Source organism: Chroicocephalus ridibundus, chromosome 3 (assembly GCF_963924245.1).
Source record: "Chroicocephalus ridibundus chromosome 3, bChrRid1.1, whole genome shotgun sequence".
Classification (NCBI taxonomy): domain Eukaryota; kingdom Metazoa; phylum Chordata; class Aves; order Charadriiformes; family Laridae; genus Chroicocephalus; species Chroicocephalus ridibundus.
In genome coordinates this window covers 37,245,076-37,269,300 of record NC_086286.1, presented here as the reverse complement: position 1 = coordinate 37,269,300, position 24,225 = coordinate 37,245,076, and the positions used below count along the sequence as shown (strand labels likewise).

Here is a 24,225-nt window from a genome sequence, read left to right as displayed (position 1 = left end):
ATTGTTAATTTTCAAGAAATCAACAAAAATTTTTATTCACCACCACTTATATGTCTCTCAGTTTTTTCATAAACAATCACATTCTTGTTATATGAAACAGGACCTTTGCAAAGTTCTCAACAAGGCAGGCACTTTCCTGAAGATGCTCTTCATTTTTACATAAACTGCTCTGACATCATCTAGTCTATCCAAAGCTAACACAGATTTGCTAATTCACACATAAAACACCATACCAGCTAACAGTCATGATCATTGCCTACATAATATGACTGAAACAAAAGGTTTAACATTTTCCAAATTTCTCAAATGCCACAGGTCCTTAACTCCCACCACTGTCAGCAGGACTTGTATATGTATATTTCACGTACAATTCTTAAACAGAAGAAAAAATACTTGTCCACATAGTAACATTTATCCTTTACTTCTCTACCTTCCTGCTAAAATAATCACCAATCCCAAACCATGCATTATATTCTTACCTATCTTCAATAAGCACACTGCTATTCTAACATGAAACTACCACTGTAAAGACCAGCAGGAAGCTTTTTTACAGCAACTTACCTAGTTTGTATAAATTGAAGAAAAGGCATGTACCTCAGACAGCAGAAAAGTGGGAGTAGGGAGAAGAGATAAAGAGCCAGGTAAGTACAGTACTGTATTACTAACTTAATTGAGTATAATGTGAAAATGGTTAATACTTTTTTTAAGCTTGACAGGGCCTCGGAAGCTTGCTGTGTATTTTTAAAACCACTAAGCTGAAGATAATTAAAATTGGAAAGCTTCTGATCAAAAAAACTGACCCAAAGCCCATCAAAATAATTCTTCATCTCAAATTAATTCATAAAACATATTTGAGGATTTTAACATAGTTGCTCTTCAAGAGCTGCACAGTCGTCCTCATTGAATACATGCACAACAATTCTGTAAATTCTGCATATAAATACACTTGGTTCTCTTAAACACTTCCAACCTCTTAGTCTCTGGCTTGAGGCTGCAGGGTGAGTTTCACTGAGGAAGAAAGTACACAGATGAAATGATGATTCACAGACTTTAAACATCATTCTTAAGCATGAAAGATCTGCACCTCCTATAACACATATTTTGCCATCCTAAAACATGTTGGCCATCTTTGTCCTCTTTTCTAAGCCAAAGAAAAATCTTTGTTCCAACTCTCCAGTAGCAAACAATTTCAAAAATTTAATCAAAATTAAATACTTAAGGGAAGTGATAATTAATTACTCAAGAGACTAAAGTCAAAAGGCCTAGTGCTACTGTGTCTCCTCATTTTTTTGTAAAGTACAGAAGATGACAGCCTAGCATGTTTTTGAACAAGTGTTTTCGTCACACAAGAGAACTGTGTCTGCAGAGCAATCTTAATCAAATTCTTTTACTTATATTGGTGGGGGAGGGCAAAAAACCTAAGATCTTTCCTTTGTTTAAATGCATTTCCTGCCTTCCTTACTGCTATAGACTGTGTTGTGGCAGGCCTATTTATAGTCCAAAGAAAGGAAAAAGCACCACTGGAGGCAGGAAAACTAAGTTGGGAAAGAATAGAAGGAAGTGTGGCTGCCATTTAGCCAAACAATCTAGAACTAATTGAGCTCAAAAGAGCCCCAGCCTCAGTCAAGCTGCTGGGAGTGAACAGAGCACAATCCTGCTTCTCTCTCCAGGGCCCTACCAGGGCTGCTGAGCATGGGAGTCATGTACAGGACACTGTCGGGCAGCAAATAACCTCAGCATCTCAACACCGTGACAACTCTTTAAAAAAGAGGAGTGTGCTGAAAGTTAGATACCTATCAAATTAAGGTAAGTGTCTCCTCCTGGCATTTCTGCTTGATGCATTCTCTGTTTTCAGATGTGTCCAGATTGGTAAATGAAAACAGAATGAGCTTTGGAGAAGGAACTGTATCTGATTTTTAGATAAAGGTTTGGCAGGATGCCTGATTTTAGATAAAGAAATCTGAATTCAATTACAGATACTTCAGAACTTTCCTTAAGTAAAAGAAGCCCTTGCCATATATCCATCAGATAACTTTGCTGTTTTCCTCACCTGTGTCACGTTCATCTTATAATTTGCGATTAAGTACTAGAGAAATGTCAATGGTAACTATATGCCCAAAGAAAAATAATGAAGCCAACTCTGCATTAGGTTAAATATATAGATTTAGAGGCAGAGAGAGGGAGGGAGAATTTATTATGGCAGGTAATTTGTGTGTATGTGCATGTGCATAAAAATATACTCTATACCGACATGTATTATTCATTGTGGTTTTGCATTGCAATACCACATAGTTGCCATTCTGAGGTCTAATTTAAACTGACAGTAGAATGTGAGTGGAAATTTTTAATCTGCTTATTTTCAGATACTATACACAGAGTTATACTATTATGACTGCATGTGTAAAAAGCTCCATTTTAAGACATATCAGTGTACAGACACTATTAATTCATTGAATTAACAGCAATAAGACAAACTTTTAAAAAGGAAAAATGAAGTTATTTTAAGATTGTGTTTCATTTCTTCGATTTCCAACATGTATGTTGCTCTTCTAACAAAGGAAATGCTGTTGTGATTTGAAGGCAGGAGACTAGAAGCTGTAGAATACTAGATTCAGGATTTCATCCTGTAATTTTCATCTTTTTTGAACCACCTATGAGAATAACCTTTGTATTAGTCTCACTTGCATTAAGACATTGCCTTTATGCATATGCCATTCAGATTATTCATTTGTTATTCCGCTGTTGCTTAGGATTAGTAGTTTATTGTAAAAAGTTGCTGGTGAGTAAAAAGGAAGTGTGATGTGTTGTTATTCTACTGTATCCCCATAGGATCCTATTATGTTTAGAGTCTGTTATTGTGAAGATAGAAAGGCAGGATGTCATCCATGTAGGTGAAAAGCTGTGATAGGACAATTGTAAACAGCAGCAGTCAGATGAAAATCTGATCCACGGAGGTGCCAAGCACAATTCCAATGAAGCAGATGTTAGTCAATGCTTATAGAGGGATTAGGCTTTTCTTTGTCTGATTTCAAAGTACTCAGTTATTTACAGTAATTCTCATTTCCAAGAGGTTATAAGCCTGGTCTTGTGAAGAATAAAACACTTGTAATGGGAGTAAAAATAGAAGCCTGTACAGATACTTGCAAGAAAAAGCTCTTTAAGACTGCAATTTGAGTAACTAGCATAGCATGATCTCATTCAGGTAACATTCCTTGCTTTCAATTTCAGTAACTGATTCCCGTGCACGAAGACTGAGCAGAAACAAAAAGAGGGGTCTAACTGTAAAAAATATAAGATTAAACTCTGTAACCACCGTTACACCAGATAAGCCTTTGTAAAACTCATAGGATGGAGGGAATGAATGGAGGCAAAACTGCGGCTAAATACCCAAGCAAAGCATTGAAATTTCTGCGGTTAAACAAATGCAATCGTTTCCATGAGATGTCAGTTGCACAGCTATTGCAATACAACTGAACAGCAAACACTGGATCATTCAGATTTATTCAGGTCTGCAACACTCACCACAACATTATTTGAAGCTCAGTATCACTGCATGAATGTAGAAAAATAGAGACCATTGCTTAGCTGTAAGAAGATATTTGCAAATCAGCCACAGTTACAATGTAATTGTACTGGAGGAGGTGATAAAATAACATACTGATGCACTTTCGCATTTATTTCTGGAAAAGATATTATAGATGGCTCTTAGAATTGTGTAATTAATACTCTTAATAAATTCATTTCCTTAATGATGAATTAACAGAACAAATTCTGATGAGAAGCACGGACACAAACCCACTGAAGCCAAGAGAGTTGCTCATGCCACTGAGAACAGAGTTTTTTGTTCTGAAGGACAACGTACTCCACTCAACTAGTTCCTGTTTCTTACAGTATGCTGTATAGGGAACATGACAGTAGCTCAAAGCTGCCCTACTCTTTCTTCAATCCCTTCTCCCATTTTAGCATCTAGGACAGGCTCAAAGCAACTCAGAATCGGGGAAAATGTGTCAGCAGTATGGCTAGCGCTGCTCAAAACATACTATGCTGTTTCCAAAAATGTCAGATTGTCTCACAAAAAACCTGGTTTAGAATTTACTGTTAGGTTTTCTGTCTCCGAGAACTTATGGCCATAGTTTTCAAGCTTGCCTCTGTATCTGCAAGAGTTAGTAACTGTAGTTTAAAAAACAGAAAACTGCCTTACATAGTCACATAATCACAGAAGTAGCAGTTTTAGGTGAAAAAAACCCCAACATATAAAAAGATTTGTTTCAAAACTGCAAGAGTCCATAAGTTCATGACTTCAAAGTTTGCAAACTGAGAGTTTTGTCCTTAAGATACAATCATTCCAGAAGGCCTTAGAATGAAATTTACACCCCTGCACCTTACAAAATCTTACTACCTGCTAGGGTCTAACCACTCTGCAGGAGATTCTTTGTATATAAACACTTTTGAGTGTTCACAAGTACTAACAGGGTTGCAATTATTAAGACTCCAAGCTAAAAATTAAATAGGATAACTTGATATAGCAGAAAGAAGCGGAGGTTCACATGCCTCCTACCCTGACATTATTTTGCCAGGAGACATAAAGAAATCTAGGGCTGTCAAATAAATACTTCAGTCAACTGTCACTACTGTGTGAGCACCATGGGTTTCTAGTTCCAGGAAAGCTGATTGACTTAAAAGAAAAATCACATGACTTAAAAAATAAGGCACTTTGGGTGACAGACAAACCATGCCATGCTTTCATGCAAAGCTAGCTCAGGTTTAGTAGGATTTATTATTCCTCATGCAATTGCTCCAGTCCAAGTATCTTAATTTCTCCCTAACCCCCTATTCCACTATACCAGATACTCTCACAAGGGAGCTTTGTGCTCCAAGTCACAGTCAAGCCCACTAACATTAAAAAGGCGACTTAGAAGTACCAGTGTGTCTACTTGGGGCAGTCAAAGCAAGATTTTTTGAGAACACATGTACAGTCTACAGTAGTCTCACTCAAAAAGCAAAACTGGGGGAGAGGGAACATAAAAAGAAACCCAGCTAAAACACACTATCTAAGTTCAAAATCGGACAGCATCAAAATCTGTCAAAAACTCTGCTTCTACAAAAAGAAGTAGGCTGCTCAACACTTACAACAGAAATGTCAGTGCTAAAAAATAATTTCTTTGATAATGTCTAAAAAACCCAGCTTATAACTTTGTGCTGAATAACATCCTGACTAGTACAAATGTTTATACAGGTGCTTAAATTTAAGCATATGAGAAGTCCCATTGATTTCAGGCAAAATTATTTCAACAGGCTGATAAAATTTAAAGCCAGACAGAGTCATTAGATCATCTAGTCTGACTTCAAACACAGCATGCAAATTTTACCATTCCTCTTGTCCAAAACCCAAAAGCTTGCCTGCTTACAACAGAACATATGGATATAGTATGTTCAGGATAAAAGTTTAAGGGGAAGATCATGATGTTCTACATGCATGAGTAGCAACTCACTACAGTGAGAACTGTTCAAGCTGACACAAATCCCTTAGCTCAAACAGGAATTAAATGTTGCACAGGCTTTGTACCAGCTTACTACACGAGGGTGAAGGTCAATGTCTGTATGGAAGATAGACTGTTTCTCCCAGAAGTCTATGGGCTATCAGAAAAACCCATTAACTTTACTTTGGTTGCTTTCCCACTCTTCTAGTGGACTAGATAAGTACTGTTGCATAAGCAAGGGTGAATGAAAAAGCTGCTTTACAAGTTAATCTTCATGCCAAAGTTCAGCTGTATCTTTTGCCTTCGGTTCTCTCATTTCCCACAGACCTTGTGCAAATTGTGGTACAAAACAAGGAGCCACCATTCAGAAGCAGATGAGACATAGAAGAGTTAACCAAATGGAGACATACAACAAAAATGAAATCGTCAAATCTCTTATCATCACTTGAACACATAGGCAGTTTAAAAAGACTTATTATTTGAACAGAAGACAAAAGAAAAAGTGGGAGACCTGACCTGAGGCCTCCTTTACAAGGATCTGCTTGACCTTCCTCCCTGTCATGGCTAGTAACAGTGGCTTTATATTACATGAACACACAACAGTACTGTGGAAGGAAACAGCATACGGTCATAACAAAACACAAAGGGAGGGGGAACAAGAAAGACTGTCTTGGAGTACAAGTCCACCTTGTCCACAATTCATATTCTGTTCCCAGGATTCAAAGATTCCTTTGACTACAAAGGATCTCCCACATTGCAGCAGAACAGAGGAGCTGTAACGCACAGCCTCCAGGGCTTCTTTGAAAACACAGCTGGGGAAATGGGATGGCCCATCCTTTATGCAACTAAGAGCCTAAAGCTGATAAGCATCCCAAGTGACAGTATTCACAGAACACCTAGAACAAAGTAAAACTCCACTATATGACATAATATTACCAATGCTTGTTCATAGCAAAATTTAATCAAAAATACAACAGGACACACTGGCTAAAGACTCCTCCAAGGAGCCTGCAAGTTCAATAACCATGCGGGCATCTTCATGTCTTGGGTTAGCACAAAAAAGACACATTGGCTTTGAGAGTATTCTTGTCTTTATCTTCTTCCTATTTCCACTGAGTTTCAGGGTTGGCAGTCTTCTTGTTACTTAGCACAGTACTTCCTGGAAAGCAGAGAGGTACCTTAGGGGAAGGAGAAACCTGTCCAAACTCTTGACAACAGGGGAAAATGGCAAGCACACAAGCATGTTTCAGTCCTCAGCTCTTCTGTAAACTCATTTCAGCAATTTGCTCTTATATCTGCACTGGATATCATCTCTGAAATGACCCTCCTCAGCCACCTTTTTAGTAATGGTTGCAGACCAGTTTATTGCAGTGGTTCCCAAACAGAGCGCGTGGGTGCAAGCAACTGCACAATGCAAAATATAGCCCTGCTGTAATAGTTCTATCATGCAGGATCATACACCTCCAGAAATATGGAAATGCAAATTGGCCCATCTGTTGCCAGTATTGTAAAGAAGTTATGCCACTTGGTCAAGATAGCACAAAGGTAGTAAACAGACAGAGCAGTGATGGTACGATACAATGCAGTGTGAGTAGTCTACTCTACCAACACAATTCAACCATATGCACAACTCAATCTGGGGGGAATTTAATGTTTTGTCAAGCTAACAGGTCTGGCATTGTCCCAATTAATTCATGATAGTTTACATTATGAAGCTGTAGGTCACTTTAGTTAGAGAAAACAAAAATTAACGTGTACCAGCTTCTCCATTTAGATAGCTCAGCATTCTTAGAATCCTTTATATCCTAACATATTTTATTTTTCCAACACAATACCATAAAGTGTTTTATTGCTATTTTGAATTATTACCATACCACAATTATCTTGGGAGGCTGGAGACAAAGATACATCTTCAAAGATCAGCTGACTCATTATTAAAGGGAAAGGAAAACTGAAATAGCATTCAATCTCAACTGAACCACAAAGTATTCTTTATAATTTCAGAAATGGGAAGAGGCAAGGGAGGAGAGTGGACTAATACTGAATTCTTCCAAGCTGCTTGACCTTCCTCCCTGTCATGGCTAGTCTCTTCTTTCTCTCTTAAAACAAGGAACCTCCATACTGCCTTCACATAATGCTGTGGTTTTATACTGCAACACAGCCTATATGGAATTCTGGACACAGCACATCATCCTATTATAGCTCTATTCTATTCATTCACATCTATTTTACTAAAGTAGGAGGGTAACTAACTGTCTTAAGCAATAATTAAAAGCAGAAATAAGATAAAAATGCAGGATAGTGTCCTCATACTATTAAGAAACGTGAAACTGGAACATTAGCAGCAGAGAAAGGTCCAGATTCAAACAAGCGTAATAAATCCAGCAGAGTTATGTATACAGAGACCTTGGCCCCAAGGTGCTCTGGTATACAAAAATATGAACTGTTGTGGCTATAATAAGCAAATGTCCTCAGAACTAATGAGCATGGAAGCAAAGGTACTTGTCTTTGCACTGGGTACTTCATAGAGTACATAAAAGGCACAAATGGATCCAAATTCAGGCATCTCACAGTAAGTTTGGAAGCATGGACCACAAGATGTTTGCATGCAACGCAACAGATAGGTTGCTGGATAACATAGTCCGACTGATAAACATGTTGTGTATTGGACTTAGCAGAGACCTTGCCTGCCAGGTTAGGCATTTGTGATCCATGCCTCATTTTATAGTGCAAGCACAAGCTTAACGTACTAGTGTTTACAAGGGAGTGCTGCATTATTTTTTAATATTTTGACGGAAACTGTAAAAAATGTTCAGTTTTTTCCTAGGGAGAAGAAGGAAACAGGCTTGTTTTTTTTCTCTTTTCTGGGTCTGTTACTAGACTCTATTGCTTCCGCTTTTGTAAAGTCAATGCAAATGGAATATGTCAAGCTGCAAGATGGGATGCATTGCTTCAGGTTGATACTCAGTACCAGCTAGTGCTGCCTCACTGACAAGAGACTTACTTACTGAACCAAAAACCACTGTGACATCAGTGGTGGCAATATGTACGTCAAAATTAACAAAACAGAAAAAACATTTTTCACTACTTATGTATAATGCAAAATTGGCAGAATAACATTCTCTCTGACGTACGTTTTGAGTGAAAAGCATACTCAGAGGTGATTTATACAAGACAAAGCTGGAAGTAGTTGAATCTACAATAGGAGAGATAATTAAAATACACAAGTCCCAGAAAGCCACTTTCTGTAAAACAGAAATAAATGCATTATAAAACATATGTTAATTGACTTGAAAACTTTTTGTCCAACTATCATTCCACTTCATGTCTGAGAGAGAATGTAATGAAGAACTCTGAAAAAAGTGGTGATGTCATACTCTTGTTCACTTGTACTCATTTGCATCAATTGTGGAAAAAAAACATTTTTAAATGGTAAAGGAACTGCTGATTAACTCAAACTTACCAGATGCAGAAAAGACAACAAAAACTGAGAGCTGCTGTACATTCAACATTGCAGCAATGCCCCATCCTTGTTCAGCAGGTCATCCACAACAAGGGTGGCTGGAGAAACCTAGAAAAAAAAAGATCTCTTCTAAATGCTCAAGTTTGTTTAGAAATCCTCAACTTCAGCACAATAAAGGTAGTATTGGAAAAAATACCCTTTATGACATATTTGTTTTTATGCTTAGTAGTGCTACTGCATCTATGTCTAGAATTACAGGGACACACTCCTCAAGCTCTGTTTCTGAAATGAGCATATCCACCTTTTGGAATGTAGCTATTCAATTTAGTTGGTAATAAGACAGTGAAGAGCTTTTGTTGCTTTGTTTTTTGGGTTTTTTAAACAATCATGAATATATTGTGATTGCTACAGAAGAAGTCCTTAGCACCTGCTTTGACTGCATGGCACAATTTCACCCTTCGCAAAGGCAATGCCACTACCCTTTAGCATTCACAGTGTACAACAACTTACATTTGTCAGTCCATCTGTGCACTTCAAAGATTACAAGATAAAATCTCTCATTTGTTCTGAAAGAAAAAAAAAAATCCTCCTACAAATTCTTTCTAAAAGAAACAAATTCCATTTCATTAACTGACAATGTGAGAAATACATAAACATTCACCTATCAGTTGCTTTGGATCAGCTATTTCATGAACTCCTGCTGCCTTTGTAAAAATGGAAGTCACAGTATTGAAGGAGAAGCATCATGGATAAACTCACAAGCAGCATGCAATGTTGTCATCAAACAAATAAGAATTTATTAAACAAGAAAAAGTTGCTGAAAACCCTGAGAAACTTGAAACTGAAATGCTTCATGCTGCATTGGTCACTTGGTGCTTTTCATGACTTAAGGAATTCCTCATCCTGGTCTCCTGACTGAACATCAGGAGATGTTTTTGATGCAGTTCCATGTTTTAAGATGATACACTGGATAAAAGACAAATTTATTGGCTCACCCACACATCACCTAAAATAATTAAATAATACTGAGGATGATGAGAGTCTTAATATTACTTTTAATAAAACCCTCTTTGTACCACAGCCTCGTCACTGGAACCGCCAGTTACTGCTCAATTTACACTGCAAGGTTTTGACAAGGTGTTTCCACTTACAAACATGTCCTGCAACAAGACTAATACAAAACCAAGAATTAGGACCTCTCTCTGTGAAACAAAACCAAGTAAAATGAACTGGAAATAAAAAACATTGTAGTCTTACAATAAGGAAATAACATAATAATAGTAACTATTTTAATGATTAAAATTTCTTACATATGTTGATATAAGGAAGGAACTATAAACTGCCAGCTTCACTGTGAATAATGTAGGCCTTGGGAGGGAGGGAATAAGGGAAGAAGAGAGTTGGTTTTGTGGATTTGTTTTTTGTTTGAGTAGGTTTGAGGTTTTCATTCACCCCATTAGTCATTGTCATTCCTTTTCTAAATCTGAGGACAAAAGGTACAGAAAAATTAAGACTATTCCTTAATAGTCTTAATTAAGGAATTAGGAATAAGGAAATAGTCCTAATTAAGGAATCCTTAATTAAGGATTCTAGGGATTAGAATCCCTAGAATCTAGTATCTCCCTATACTTCTTCAGAGAAAACATTACATGAGTTAAGGCACAATTACCATTAATTTACAGCTGTGAGTGCACAGCATTTCCACAAACCAGAGCACAGATTCCAAGCTGGACATCAAGAGGAAAAAAGGAAAAGGAGAGGGAGCCACTAGTAATGTACATGAGTGAAAAGGCTGCCTTAAGTGATTTGGTCATGCTGTTCCCACCACTCTTATACAACCCACCCTTATCGTCAAACTTCATCGTTCCACCTCCCTTCTCTACTTCCTGGATCCTCTCTCCTTTACTCTTACACACCTGCACTTCACAGTTGGACTAGATGATGGCCCTTTCCAACTGAAATTATGCTATTCTATTCCATTCTATTCCATTCCTATCCACCTGTTTTGCACCTTCACTGCACTTCCCTCCTCCTAACTCCGGTAACCCCTTCTCCATATTCCCCTCTGTTCCAGGCATACTGCAGACAAAGCACTTAGGAGAAAACTAAGAACCATTCAAAAGTGGTGGGAAGATGGATGGGAGGATGGGTAGGAGCCCCTTTGGAATATGGCACAAGAAGCACTGAGGGCATGGGCCTTTGGCAGAGTGGCTTAATCCCCAGAGAATTCAGCAGCCACAGTAACAAACACCCAAATCTCTACTGAGCAAGTGAAAACATTAGTCAGAAGCTGAATGTTTACTAGGTCATCAATAAAATGTCCCACTGCCTGCCATGAGGCAATCGATCTGTCAGAGCCTAGAAGTGTTACTGTTTTTCAATGCCACACCTGGAAGAAATGTTTAACAGAGCACAGCAACTTTTTCCCTCCATTATTTCTGAGAATGGAATTATCAGATATTTTAGCTTAATTCATGAACTCCAAATTTCAGGCAGGTACACCATATCAAATTTCAGTTTAAATCACTATATTCTCATATACTTAAAATCACTCAAAATCATTTTTTTTCTAAGGGAAAGCAACCAGCAACCTTAACTCTAGGCATCGCTATGGCCTCCACCTACGACACGTAATTGCTGATATAAAGGACTGACTGATTTCAAGGGTCATACCTAAGGATGACCTAATTTGATGATACCTTATCTTCTCATCTCTTGCTTTCTTAACCATAACAAGACTATTGGGTGTACCCTTAGGTGTGAAAGGGGAGGTACACAGTGCATTTGCAGTACTCCTGTGCCCCCTAGAGAATTATATTGAAGAACCTGGAATTGACTTAGATTGCTAGAAACTTAACATAGCCTATAGATGTATAAAAACTGATTTAAAGTAATGTAAGGTTCAAAGGCTTATATAAAATATTTTCAGCAAAATTTCCTTTCCATTATGTCCTTCAGGCGCCCTTTAGCTGGCAGCTTAGTGTAAGAGCTGTTGGAGTATTTATAGCAGACTTTTTAATCGCACTTAGGTATTTATAAAACATCCTGTCTAGTGAAGGCTTCCATGGTCTGCTTTCATTCACTTCTGCTGATAGTGAAAGCTATATAATATCTGAGGCAGTGAGGTAGACCAGCTATTAGTTATGGAATCCTCATTTTCTAAAAGGCTGCAGTCAAATCATAATGCAACCATTTAGGAAACAAATGTAGCAGCACAGACTTGCAGGTAGTGTAACCTGACATTTATGTCCACTGAGAATCTTACCTCCTGTTATGTGAACTCCAGAAGAACACATTAACAGAAAAAGACTTTCAGGCAACCCACAAAACAGCTGTCCATAATTGCCATATTCAGAAAATAACTCTATATTCCAAAATTTTGTACAGTATCAAAGCACTGATACACAGATAAGCTCTTTATCAGTGATCAATTTATAAATGAATGCACCTACAGTTTATTAAATGACACATAAGCAAGACATAGCCAAGTATGTCTCAAAAGATAAGAGAAACAATAGTTTAAAACAAGCCATGAAACAATGACTCTCCTACAGTAAGGAGAGGCTCTGGATCCCTTTATCAGCATCAATAAAAGCAAACAACTTCCTGATGTCAAACTGAACCAAAATGGGCAACTGTTCCATTCCTTAGTTCTTTGCGACTTTTCTGAAAGCTATCCATACTATTTGACATTAAAATTTTAACCTTACATGGAACTATGCGTATCACAATTCAGTGCTAACTGTACTCTTTTTTTGTTGTTTCTGTTCAGTATTTCTTATAGCATGCCTGAGAAATCTATGTTCATTTCTTTGTTCTTATTTGAGGCATCAGCATCCACAGAGAAAAACGTAACCTTTTCAATCCTGTCTCAAGTTCGTTTTCTCAACAGAAAGAGAAGATAATATACTGTTGTGTAACAAACAGCAAAACTTTTGTCATCCAGAAGATGCCATCTGATGGATATAAGAACACAACATTATATTCATTGTGTCTGCATTGCCTACCTGATCTTTTTTGTGTGCTGGTATTTCTTAACAAAAGGAAAGAACAGGAAAAAAAGAAACCCTTCACAAAATTTTTGAGACTTTTATTTTCAGGAATTGTACCCAAATTATTTCTCTGTTCTGTTTCATGACTTAAGTCTGTCTGTTTAGCATGAGGAACTGATAAACTTTTTTCTGCATAAACCGCAATCAGTTTATGGCATTTTTTCCTGACCCATAAATAATCATTTATTTGTCTACTCATTTCAGAAAGTACAAAGGCTTCTTTTCTTTTTAGGGAGTGCATCCCAAGTTGTTTGTGGAATACTGCCATTCAGTCATTATCATCAAATTATTCCTATGTGGAACATGACTGCCAAATAAAAATAGGCAGCTATTCAGTGCAGAGTGATGACTCTGTTCTGTGTGCTATTTCAAATGGCCCAGGTACTACCAGTATTTAATCAATGATATCAAAGTAAAAGAGTGCAATTGATATTGCATAATCAGAGAAATGAACAAAGTAATATTAATGGCATCTGTGGTAGACTCTTGTCGAACACATTTCAATCATGGTTTCTTCAGTATCAGCAGGGAGTGATTTTGTAACAAAGTTTGTAAAGAAATGTAGGATTTAACGCTGTAAATAAAGTTCTGTTACCCTTGATCTCAAAAGAAAATGCCTTTTAGAGGAAACAAAATCGCATTTATCAAAGATAACTCATTTGGTCAATGGGCCATGCCCAAAGCATAGAGAGTGCTTTCCTCTTTCTCTGCAGGAGACCTTGTATTTTACACCCAGCTCTATGAGCAGGCACCTGTGGCTAGGGTCTGCAGGAGCTTCTAACTCAGTTCTGCAGGAGCAGCTCTCAGCCCTTCTTTGAAATTATCATCCCGCCAGTGCCCTAAACTTAAATGAACTCATTCCTCATGGGCCTATTTCCCATTTTTAAATTAATAGTTTTTACAATCTCCTCTACTCCTCTTTTAAAGCCTCCTCAGCAGCTCAGAAGGCCCCAGGGTCACAGAGCCCCATGCACAGGGACGCTCTCTTTAAAGGCCCGATGAAAGTTCCCAAGGAAGCTTGGGGAGGCCTCCTCAACTCAGCGTCCCAGGACGGGCAAGAGGAGCCACTTGTTGACATGTTGCCAAGCCTGACTGCGCACTGAGACAAAATGGTGCGGCAAACATTCGCTGTTTGCCTAGCCGTTAACGTGCTGTTCCAGAAGCATTCCTCCTTGCTCTGCATTTACCCCGTTTACCAATGCACAGGAGAGGCCTGGCACCGTAACAACGTTCAAGCGTTTGAAGCACGAACCCGCACCCTAGGCTTCCGAGGTGAGGGGGCTGAGGCGGCTGCAGCAGGGACCTCAGGCCGCTGGGGGCTGCTGTGGGGCCTCCCCGCAGCGCCTCTCGGCCCCACCGCCGGCGGCGAGCGCCGTTGGCAACCCGGGTGACACCCAGGGGCTCCCGTCCCTCGTCGCCTTTCACCCCGGGCGCGCTTGTGCCCTTTGTAATGCCTGGCCGACAGGGCGAACTCCCTGAGAAGCGCGACTGCTGAGGGCGTGGCGGTGGCCCTCCTGTGAGGGTCCTAACGGCCCTAACGGCCAGCGGGGCGCGCGCCCGCGGGCTCAGCCCCTGCCGCCGGCGCGGGGAGGGGAAGGAGGCGGCCCGGGGAAAACCAGGGTCGAGCCTCCCCGGCCATAAACTGAAGGAGACTTTTCAACTGATGCTTCCTTCTCGCCTGTTTGTTGTTTACTCGCGTTACCAGGGTGTGGGCGCAGAGGCAGACGGGTACAAAGGAGGCACCAAACCCAGCCCCGTCACCGGGGAAAGGTCGGGGGTTGGGGCCGCCGGCGGACAGGCCCCTCGGCGGGGCTCCGGCACCGGGTACTCCCGGGACACCTTCGCCTCCTAGGGTGCCGGCGAGGCCCTCCGGCAAGCTGGGTAGGCCTGTGTCTGGCTGGGCTGGGAGAGTCCATGTCACGCGTGAGGTGTTTTTTGTTTGTTTGTTTGTTTTCCGTGAAAACTTGTCAAGGAAATGCAGCGGGTGCCCTGCGATGGCCAGAAAACGAGGGACTCCCCCAAAGGCACGGGTAATTAGCACGAGGGTTTCTTCCCTGCTCCAGGCTGTGCTGGCAGCGCTGATGGCCGCATGGTTTTGTAACCATGCGCGAGTTTATATAATATGAAGAGCTGGGTAAGGTCAGAGGAAACAACCTGAGCTACCCTTTTTTTTGCTGCAGCCCTCATCTTCAGTGATTTGCAGGCTTTCATCCGTTCCTGACAAACGTGCCAGATATGCTATTGTAATTTAATAATTTTAACAGGCACCCATCTGAGCAATTCCTTACATTTGTTCAAATCTCAGTTGCAGTACTATTAGTGCAGGTTGTATTTCAGAAAAATGCCCTGTAATGGTCTTTATAATCCAATGAGACTGTGCAATCTTGCAAGATCTGGATTGCTTACCAAACAATAAAATACCACAACCAAACCCATGCTATACTGAAGCATAGCAATTGCCTGTGTGTTGTCAGTCTTTTGAATTTAAAGTACCGCCAGAGTTTCAGCACAGTATATCCTATAAGTGGGATGGGAATTTAGCATTTCAGAAAATTATGTTTCACATCTCACCCTCAAAATCCCCTTAACAGTATGCCTTTGTCCTTAAATGCCTAAATAGCTTTAAATATGTAACCAAGCTAAAGGGAATTAGGCACAGAGTCTCAGTTGAATTTCAATATCACCCTGGAAAATGCCATCAGAATCTGTTCATTTCCTGACTTCAGTGTTTCTCCTTCATTTGTCCTACATCTGGGAACATGGGGATAAGGATGCTTTTGTTTCCCATTTTTCTCTCTCTGTTTAGACTGATAGTCCCCACCTCAAAAGGGCTGTCACAATCTGACTAGACAATGTCTGGCACAGTGCAGACCCATAATCCGTGCTGTAAAAATGCTGGATACCAAAATTAAAATGATCTCCAGTATTAATAAGGCACTCATCACTCTACGATCCAAAGACAAAAGGTAGTGCTGTTGCCCATTAAGTACAACTAATCCCCAGTTGTTTGCATGACCAAGAGTTGCTTGGTCTTAAAGACGCTATGATCATCACAGCTTATTAAATTGTCCTGTTGCTGATGGTTTGAGTTCCTAAATTTAAACACAGCAAATTGTGAAGTCAGAAACAAACCTGAAGCGATCAACAGGGATATGTTTAACTTTCCATTTGTGCTGCCCCTACAGTCGATTAAGGCTTATCTACTGTTTGGTGTTAGTCATTTGAAAAAAAAAAAAAAGTAGTTATGGAGCACATAGCACCACGTTCCAGTCAAATGCTTTAGCAAAGGCTGCTGTTATGAAAAGGATTTTCTAATAAGGGGAATAATGATCTTCAGATTCTAACCTCCTGGCACAGCAGCGAGATTTATCAGGAGGGGCATGTGACTAGTTAAGACACACAGCCCCCGGCTTGAAGGAAACAGCTGCTCATTTCATGCTTTAGCACTTGGCAGCTGGACAAGGAAGGGTGATGTTTGTGTTGAATACCTCTGCAGAACCAAGTACAGTAAGTGATTTTCCCTGTTTTTATTTTTTTTTCTAAACTGCCACTTTCGTCCTAGAACTTTCATAAAAACACTTAAGGGTGAGGCGTATTTTTGTCACCTCATTGATAAGCAGTCATTCATGCTCAGAATGCCTATATTTTTCTGACCTGTGATTAACAATAGTTTTGGTTTTGCTCTTGTGGGAACAAGACAGGTATGGTGTTTTGTCCTCATGCTAGCCGGGGAGGGAAAATGGTGCTTATTTACTCGAATGACGGTGTGAAGAGATTGTTTATGATGAATATATTTTCTTTTCTCTGTAGAGCTAGTCAATAGGTAATGATGCAAGTTGAGTATAGAGAAATTTCAGTCTTCGGCTTAAAGGTACTCATTTAATGAACTGACAGAGGTACTGCCTCAAAATAGTGTGGTCGATCTGAAGAAAGTTGTTGTGACTGCTTACTTTTTGGGAGCGAATGAAGAGATTTTTTGGAAAGAAAAAGGTAGAAGCAGAAAAATACAGGAAGACAGTGAAGATGCAGTGATTAAGAGATAATCGAGTCATTCGGGGTAATAATGCATAATAAGAATGTGAATATTGAAAAAATCCTTCCTAAAAACAGGGAGCGAGTCTCCTAAATATCTCCAGCTTTTTAATTAAATTTATTTTTGGATACTTGCATTTTTTATGTTTTTGCTTTATGAAAGATTGATTTGCCCATGTGATAATTTTTGTCTCTTACGATCTGAAGTTTTGCTTTAAAATGCAAGAATTGGAGTATAGCATATATATAAAGGAACTTTTGATCAATTATTTATATAGAGATGAATTAGGTGTTTTTGAGGAAGACTTAGGAGGAATGGGAGCAAATGAATGGGTGATGGAGCTTCATATGTGATGAGACTGAGGGATGCCAGGTGCTTTGGGGAAGGTTAAAGAGGGGCAGAGGTAGAGAGCAGTGAGGTCCTGTTGAGGAAGGTGTGTATCAAGTCAAAAAACCCCAAATTTCAGAACAGGACCAAGGGTAAACACTGACACGTTTAGTGAATCATGTGGTCCCTCCTTTAAAGATGGGGAGAATAATCCTGATCCAAAGATTTCTCATGTAAGGAAGAGAAACTTTGTTTATTTCTCCCCAAAGACTTTTATTTTTCTATTAAACTATAGTTTATGGCTTTGACGGTTAGCTGGAAATTTTATAGGAAAGTGTCAATCAGTTTCAATTGTTCACAAAACCAGAAGTCTGCCTGGCTTCCTGCCTGTTCGTGTCTACGAAGGTAGACTGCCTTTGAACCAAGAGCTCGAGTACTATCAGGCTGTGGTTACGCTGCAGCCCTCCCACGCAGATGGCACATGAGGCCACAAATGCAACAGACCTGTGGGGCCCTGAGGTGCCTGGCTTTGCGCTCAGGAGCCCCTGGTCCCCCCAGGAATCTTGGCTGCAGTGGGGACCCTCAGGCCCGTCCAGGTCTCCATCCCACATAGCACAGGGAGAATAACTGGTCCACTGTTGCTTTTTTATTCTGACCCAGAATAGCTCTCTTATTCTTCAGAATTGTAGGAATTTTTCATTTTTGGGTAAGACTGTGCCACGGGGTGCTCGTTTACAGACACTGTATTTGATGTTTGTGATTAATATTCTCTGGTAAGCAAACTGCCCAGTCAGGTGGAAAGGACTGTTGAAGGACCGTGCTTTGAACTTAAGTTAAACCCTAAATCCACCAGAAAATAGGTAGGAGCTCAGACCATTTCTGCTGTACCTTCTTCTTCCCTATCTCTATCCCAACCACTGTGCGAGGATTGGTGCAGAAGACTGATGTAAAGCCACATGGTTCTGCATCAGCTGGATTACAAGCCAGCTATATGTGCCTCTTGTGCAAACACAGGCATCCCTGGGAATAGAGTGCAGTAAAAAAGGGAACTAGCGATGATTGCATGATGAAAATTAGATAACTGCAGTGCTGAGATCTCCTTCAGGTAATATATGTCTGAAAATGCATTGTCACAGTGGTCACTGAATTGTCTCAAAGAAATGTGGTGAGGAGAGCCCAGGTTTGTGCCACTATACTATTGATTATTAAGGTCATATACAATAAAGGATCTGCCAAATTTCAGGAAAACAACCCTACTGAATTTACAGCTTCTGGTCATTACTATTTCTTATTTTGAATGAAATTCAAGACTCATGGATAGACCTCAAAATCCTCTATCTGCAAAATAAAGAAAACTTGATCAACATTACAAGATTCTCAAGGGTGCAGTTGTTTCAATCTTTATCACCAACCCATTTTCCTAGGGATACTTACTGTTAAACACAGACAGTGTACTTAGAGAAATAAGAGTATTGCAGTCTTTAGGCTCTCCTCACTTTATGGCTTTTCTGGTGAATTCCAACTGCAACATCTGTTACTGCAGCACCAGTCACGGGACACCATTGCAGGCACACACTGGTTTTCCACTTGAGCAGGAGACACAACATCTGTACCACCGCTCTCTTATATTATTTTATAATATCCTGATCTCACAGAAACACGTGCTCAGCTTTTTGAATATACCCACCTCCGTTATGTTCATGTAAGTCGAGGCAGTTTTGCATAGGCATGAAGTACATGAATTAAATTTCAGCATGCTTTCTTTGGGGAAGTGCTCAGCCCTTGCATTTACCATTGACGCATCTCCAGAAAGTCCAATACCTAACGGAAATTGTTCATCCTGGAATTTTTTTCATTACATAGTAGCGGAGATTTGGTAACAGCGTGACCATTGCTGTCTCTCTGCAGAAGCTCCGTGCATACTGGTATCACTGACAGCCTTGCTGTTAAATCCTTTTCATTTACTCAGAGGAAGTGATCAGGGCAGCCTTACAGTTCTCTGAATGAGCGTATTTCTGCTCTATAGCAAAACATCTAGCTGAAGAGTAACCGCAGTTTTGCCAGGCCTTCTCTCTAGTTGAAAATGCCATTATACAGAGGAGCCACTCCCAGGATGTGCCTGAATAAAGAGAGGAAACTACTTTTAAAATTACTGAAGGGGTACTTGTGCGGTTTTCTTTTTTTCCTAAGCTGTCTCAGCCTGGCTACAGAACATTTGTATAGGTTCTCTAAACAACTCACACAGAATGTTTTCTTTTAATGTATTTGTGGTATAATCACTTTTCACCACTAAATTTGATAGACATGTTTTCACGTTGACCTTCTCTTTTAAGTCAGGAACACCAATGTCTTTATTCAATGTCTTTGAATAAAAAAGTTGAAACAAATTCTCAAGTCTTCTGATTTTTGCTGTTAAATTGCTTTTCTCTGCATTTTTTTTACTCAATGTGAATAGCCAGTGCAGTAGTACTTTATCATTAATAGGTTTGCTTATGGCTACAACGTATCTAAAAACCACCTGACCAGCAGATTAGAGGCACTGGGACAGGGGAGAACTTTTCTCTTGTGATGAAGGTAAAAGAATATCAGCCACAAGCACTGGCAATATCAACAAAACAGACTTGGTGAGTCCAGTTCGGATACAAGGACTAATCCTGCAAACGCATAGGTGTTTGCCGAGCTGAACTCATGAGTGGTCCCATCAGAAAGTTCAGCTTACCACTAAGTGTGTCTGGGGTCAGGATCAAAGTGTGGGCGTGTGGAAATACCCACATGACTGATGTTTACAGCTCAGCAGAAAATACGATTACCCCTGAGAATTACTCTGTTGTTTTGGTGGCCACCTGCTGTCTCACTTCTCTGAATAACTGCTCCCCTTGCTGCCGTGTCCTCTGACCACATTCAAATAGGTGAAATGGTTTGACTCTCCCTACACTGTACTCTCCCACCTGTGATTTATGCATATTCTCTTTACTAATGATCTGGAGTTTCTCAGGCCAGGGGAGAAGACTTCAATGTCTCAAGAACCTGCCAGGCATAATAATCTGAGCAAATTTGTGAAACCTGAGCTATTCTTGTTCAGTTACTTTATATATTTAGATCCTGCAAACAGAAAATAACCGTATCATCTTAACACAAGTTTAATATTAGTGATTTGGCAGTATGACTGTTTTGGACTACCATAAAAGTCATACCAAGCTTAATATACTGGTAGCTAATAAATATTGATATTACGTATTGTGTATATCAATACATTTCCATATACAACTCCTTCTGCTACTGTTAAAACTGCCTCTCTTTTCAACCCCTACTGTGGAAACAGATGTTCCACTCGGAGTAGCAGTGGGCTTGTGCGAGAGAGTCTGAAGTGCAGGAAGCGTGTGCAGGAACAGGATCTCCCAGATGAACAGGGATTTTCCATCCTTTTGAAGTATATTTTGCCTGAAACAGGTTGATGGTTTTCAATGTAGAAATCAGTCTTAGGGGCTAGTATTTAAGTAAGCCATACATTATATGGTCAAAAAAAATTGAATGTGACTTATGTTGGGTATATTTGCATGCTTGCTAAACATGTTGATGAGGCTGCCTTTGACACATGACTCAAGGTTGCATATATTCTCATGATGCTATATTCTTTTTCATATTCTCTAAAAAGACGCAACATTTCTCCAGCTTAAGCTCTGGTCTCACCAAACTGAATTTCCTTAATCTGAAATAGCATTATTACAGGTAGGCTTCCATTCATAACCCGTAATTTACTTAGGTCCACCCAATCCATAGTTTTGGTGCTGGTTCATATGGCGCGCTTTGGTAAGTTCTGTTTGTTTTGCAGTGACCCAGTGTTTGAACCCAGAGCCTGTTTGGAAATTTCTGATGTTACTAGTGGGAAGTAGAAAAAAAGACTTCATGCAAATATGTAATTGATTACCAGTGGGGCAAATTACATCAGAAAATCTTTGCTGAACTAGGGCTTGAGTCAACTTACTATCTGGATATATAGGGATTTTTGTCATCCGAATCAGAATAGCCGTGACATTCCAGCCTTATCACACTGTTCATGAAATAGCTTCCTTAAAAGACTAATAATAATCTCCTTTGCTAAAGATGTCTTGCCTACTTTAGCTTGCTTACTCATGCTCTGCTTTACCAAATTCATGAACACATATTTCCTGGAACAGCTGCCACCCTTCCTAAAACTCTTTATTTCCAGGCCCTGCCCTAATGACAGTCTGTATATTTTTATCTTAAGTAGGCATTGGGGCAGGAGCTAGAATTCACTTTTTTTTTTCCCTCTTCTTGAGTGAGTGCTCTTCCCCTTAAATTATACAGTCATGCTCTTGCTTGCTTTCTCCTGCAGGCCAAAGAAACTTCATTATTTCATTTAATATGGAATTTCATTGATGTTTTGGGGCTGGTAAATCTACTCTGTAGTCTCAGCCAAGACAGTGGGAGATTTACAATCCTTCCACTAATGGGAAGAATTGATCCTGTGTCTCATACAGCTTTAAGGACTGTCTTGGATAAAGAGCTTGGGCATCACAGCTGCATCTATCTAGTACAGGAGTGACGTGCTAGGTGTGACCAGAGGATGCTTCACACAGGCAAGGCAGAGGAGTTTCTGGTGTACAGATCCCAAAAGGATTTAGGACTGACCTAAACAGGGAGCTGCTTGGTGTTGCTGACTCTTGGTAGGCTTCTTGAAGCCCACTGTTGGGCATTTGGGGACTTTAATATTGAAAATACGGAAAGAGCGTAAAAGCTCTAGGCAGTCACCTTCTGGGGTGAGGAGGTGAGAAGGAAGAAACCAGGCTGAGAATCATACCCTTGGAGTCAGGTGCTGGAAGTGTAAGGGAGCAAGGATTTCAGTGGTTAATTCTTTTTTTGGATCTAGTTCGCAGCTCACATTGCAGAACCAAAATAAGAGAGGTAGTTTTCAGATTAATATATTTTAAGTAAAAGCTCTTCTGCAATTTGTTTCATGTCTGTGTTTCCAAATCTGCTCCTTTTTGAATTTTTGCACTGATTTAACTATATTGATTCAGAAATTGTCGTAAATTCTGACTTGGGCACAGTTACCTGGTATACTAGTGCTTATAGAAATGTAATTCATTCCTATAAATAAGCTTGAAAAGCTGTGAGCTGTTTTGAAAGCCTGACTGCAATAGCAGTCAGTCTTTCAATGCCAAATACTGGGGGAGGGAAAACAAGTCCCTAAGCTTCTATCTCAGCTTCTAAATCAAGATCTTCATAACACCTCACACCCTTTAATTTCCTTACCCTTTAATTTTCCTTACTTGACCACTTTTTTCACTTCATATTAGCTTTACCATATAGCCACAAGTTACATTTTTTTTAATCGTTATTAGAGTTAAGCAGACTCTTCAAGAAATTCTGATAAGCTCCTTAAATTTGATAAATATATGCTAAAGAGGAAAAAGTTATGAGTTCCCTCTATAAATAGAAAGCAAACAGGCTTGGATAAATTTAATTAGTGTCTTCCAAGTTACTCGTGAGGGCATCAGGTGTTTGGGATGGCCTGAACCAGACACTGCAAAGGCATTGTACTACCAACTAACTGAAGGGGTTCTATCCACACAGCCAGAAAGCTACTTGGGGGAGTATTTGGTTCTCAATTGTCACAGCGACAGCAACTGTTTGTGTTGCTTTTCAAATAATGACAAATCTTTGGCATAGCATCTCTACAAAGTATGCATTTTGGGATTTTCTACAGATCTTACTCTTTTAGGCAGAAAGTACAGGTTGCACTACAAATATATGAGGCTTAGAGTGTTACGGTGTTGTATCTTAAGACGTCAGCGTTGCAAACTTAACCAATGGTTTTTGGTAAGGTTTGTTTCTCTGAAGTCCAGTTGTCCTGTTCTGTGGTTGCGGAAGTGGGATATTTGTGTAGCTGCAGTCCCGTGTTAAATATTCTTTCATACAGTAAATATTTAACTACGAAAATAAAATTAGCAAACTAAAGATCAAAGTTACTTGTTTAATGTGTTATTTATTAAGACAGGAGCTGTAAGATGCTTTTCTTCTTTTTCCTTTGAGACAGATTTTTTTATACTGTTCCTTCCCTTTTTTCTAAGTGTCTTGCTGTTCTGTATATTTTTATATATTTTTTTATATATAGCACCTTCTTCAGATGAGCTTGTGTTTGTGTTTCAAATCTTTTGATGAGATATTTCTGCGTTGCCATTACTCTCTTTTTCAAGATGACATTTAAGTTGTTGTCTACAACCTTTCTTATTGTTAGGAAGGTACGTGGTTATTAATAAAACTCACTCCGTTCCAAAAGCTTGAATATAGAAATCAACTGTGGTGATGCTGTTCTCGTATCCTGTACTCTATAGAATTCTTCTTGTATTGTAAACAGTTTTAGAGGTTTGCTGTGTGTCTTCGTGTGTCTTCATACAGTCGTGCTAACCAGTGTGTGTTTCTTAGTAGACTGCTTAGTAAGGAAAAAAGGTTTAGTCAGCTGACTGACAGTTGCTTTATTACCTCTGAAAAAAAGTACAAAACCTGGTCAGACACACTAGAAAGAGCAAATAAGCTCTTCCCTGCTCTTCTCTAATGGAGGCTTGCTATTTTAAAAACTTCTGAGGTATGTTAAGAAACACTGTGTGCCTGTGTTTAGAATATTCTCTTTGCATCATGAAGAAATCTGAAGCTGCCACTTTTTCACCCATCTTCCCAAGGGAAACTCATAGTAAATAACTCGATGTAAGGAACTGCTTTTGTAGTTTGATGTCTGGCATCTGCTGACAGAATTTCACAAAGGAAGATGCTGGATTTCTCCTGACCTCCAGGCTGTGTTTTTATCAGCTTTATTGCACGCCTGCTTGCCCGGGAGTTGTGAGTCAT

General features: G+C 39.6%; 1 protein-coding gene across 1 annotated transcript in view; it reads left to right on the top strand.

Annotated features, from left to right (window-relative positions):
- The first annotated feature begins 1,620 nt into the window (after positions 1-1,620).
- Positions 1,621-24,225, top strand: part of RASGRP3 (RAS guanyl releasing protein 3) — a 63,885-nt gene continuing 41,280 nt past the window's right edge. The window contains exon 1 of the mRNA XM_063328791.1: positions 1,621-1,806. The gene's annotated coding sequence lies outside the window, so the exon portion shown is untranslated. The remainder of the gene's footprint in view (positions 1,807-24,225) is intronic.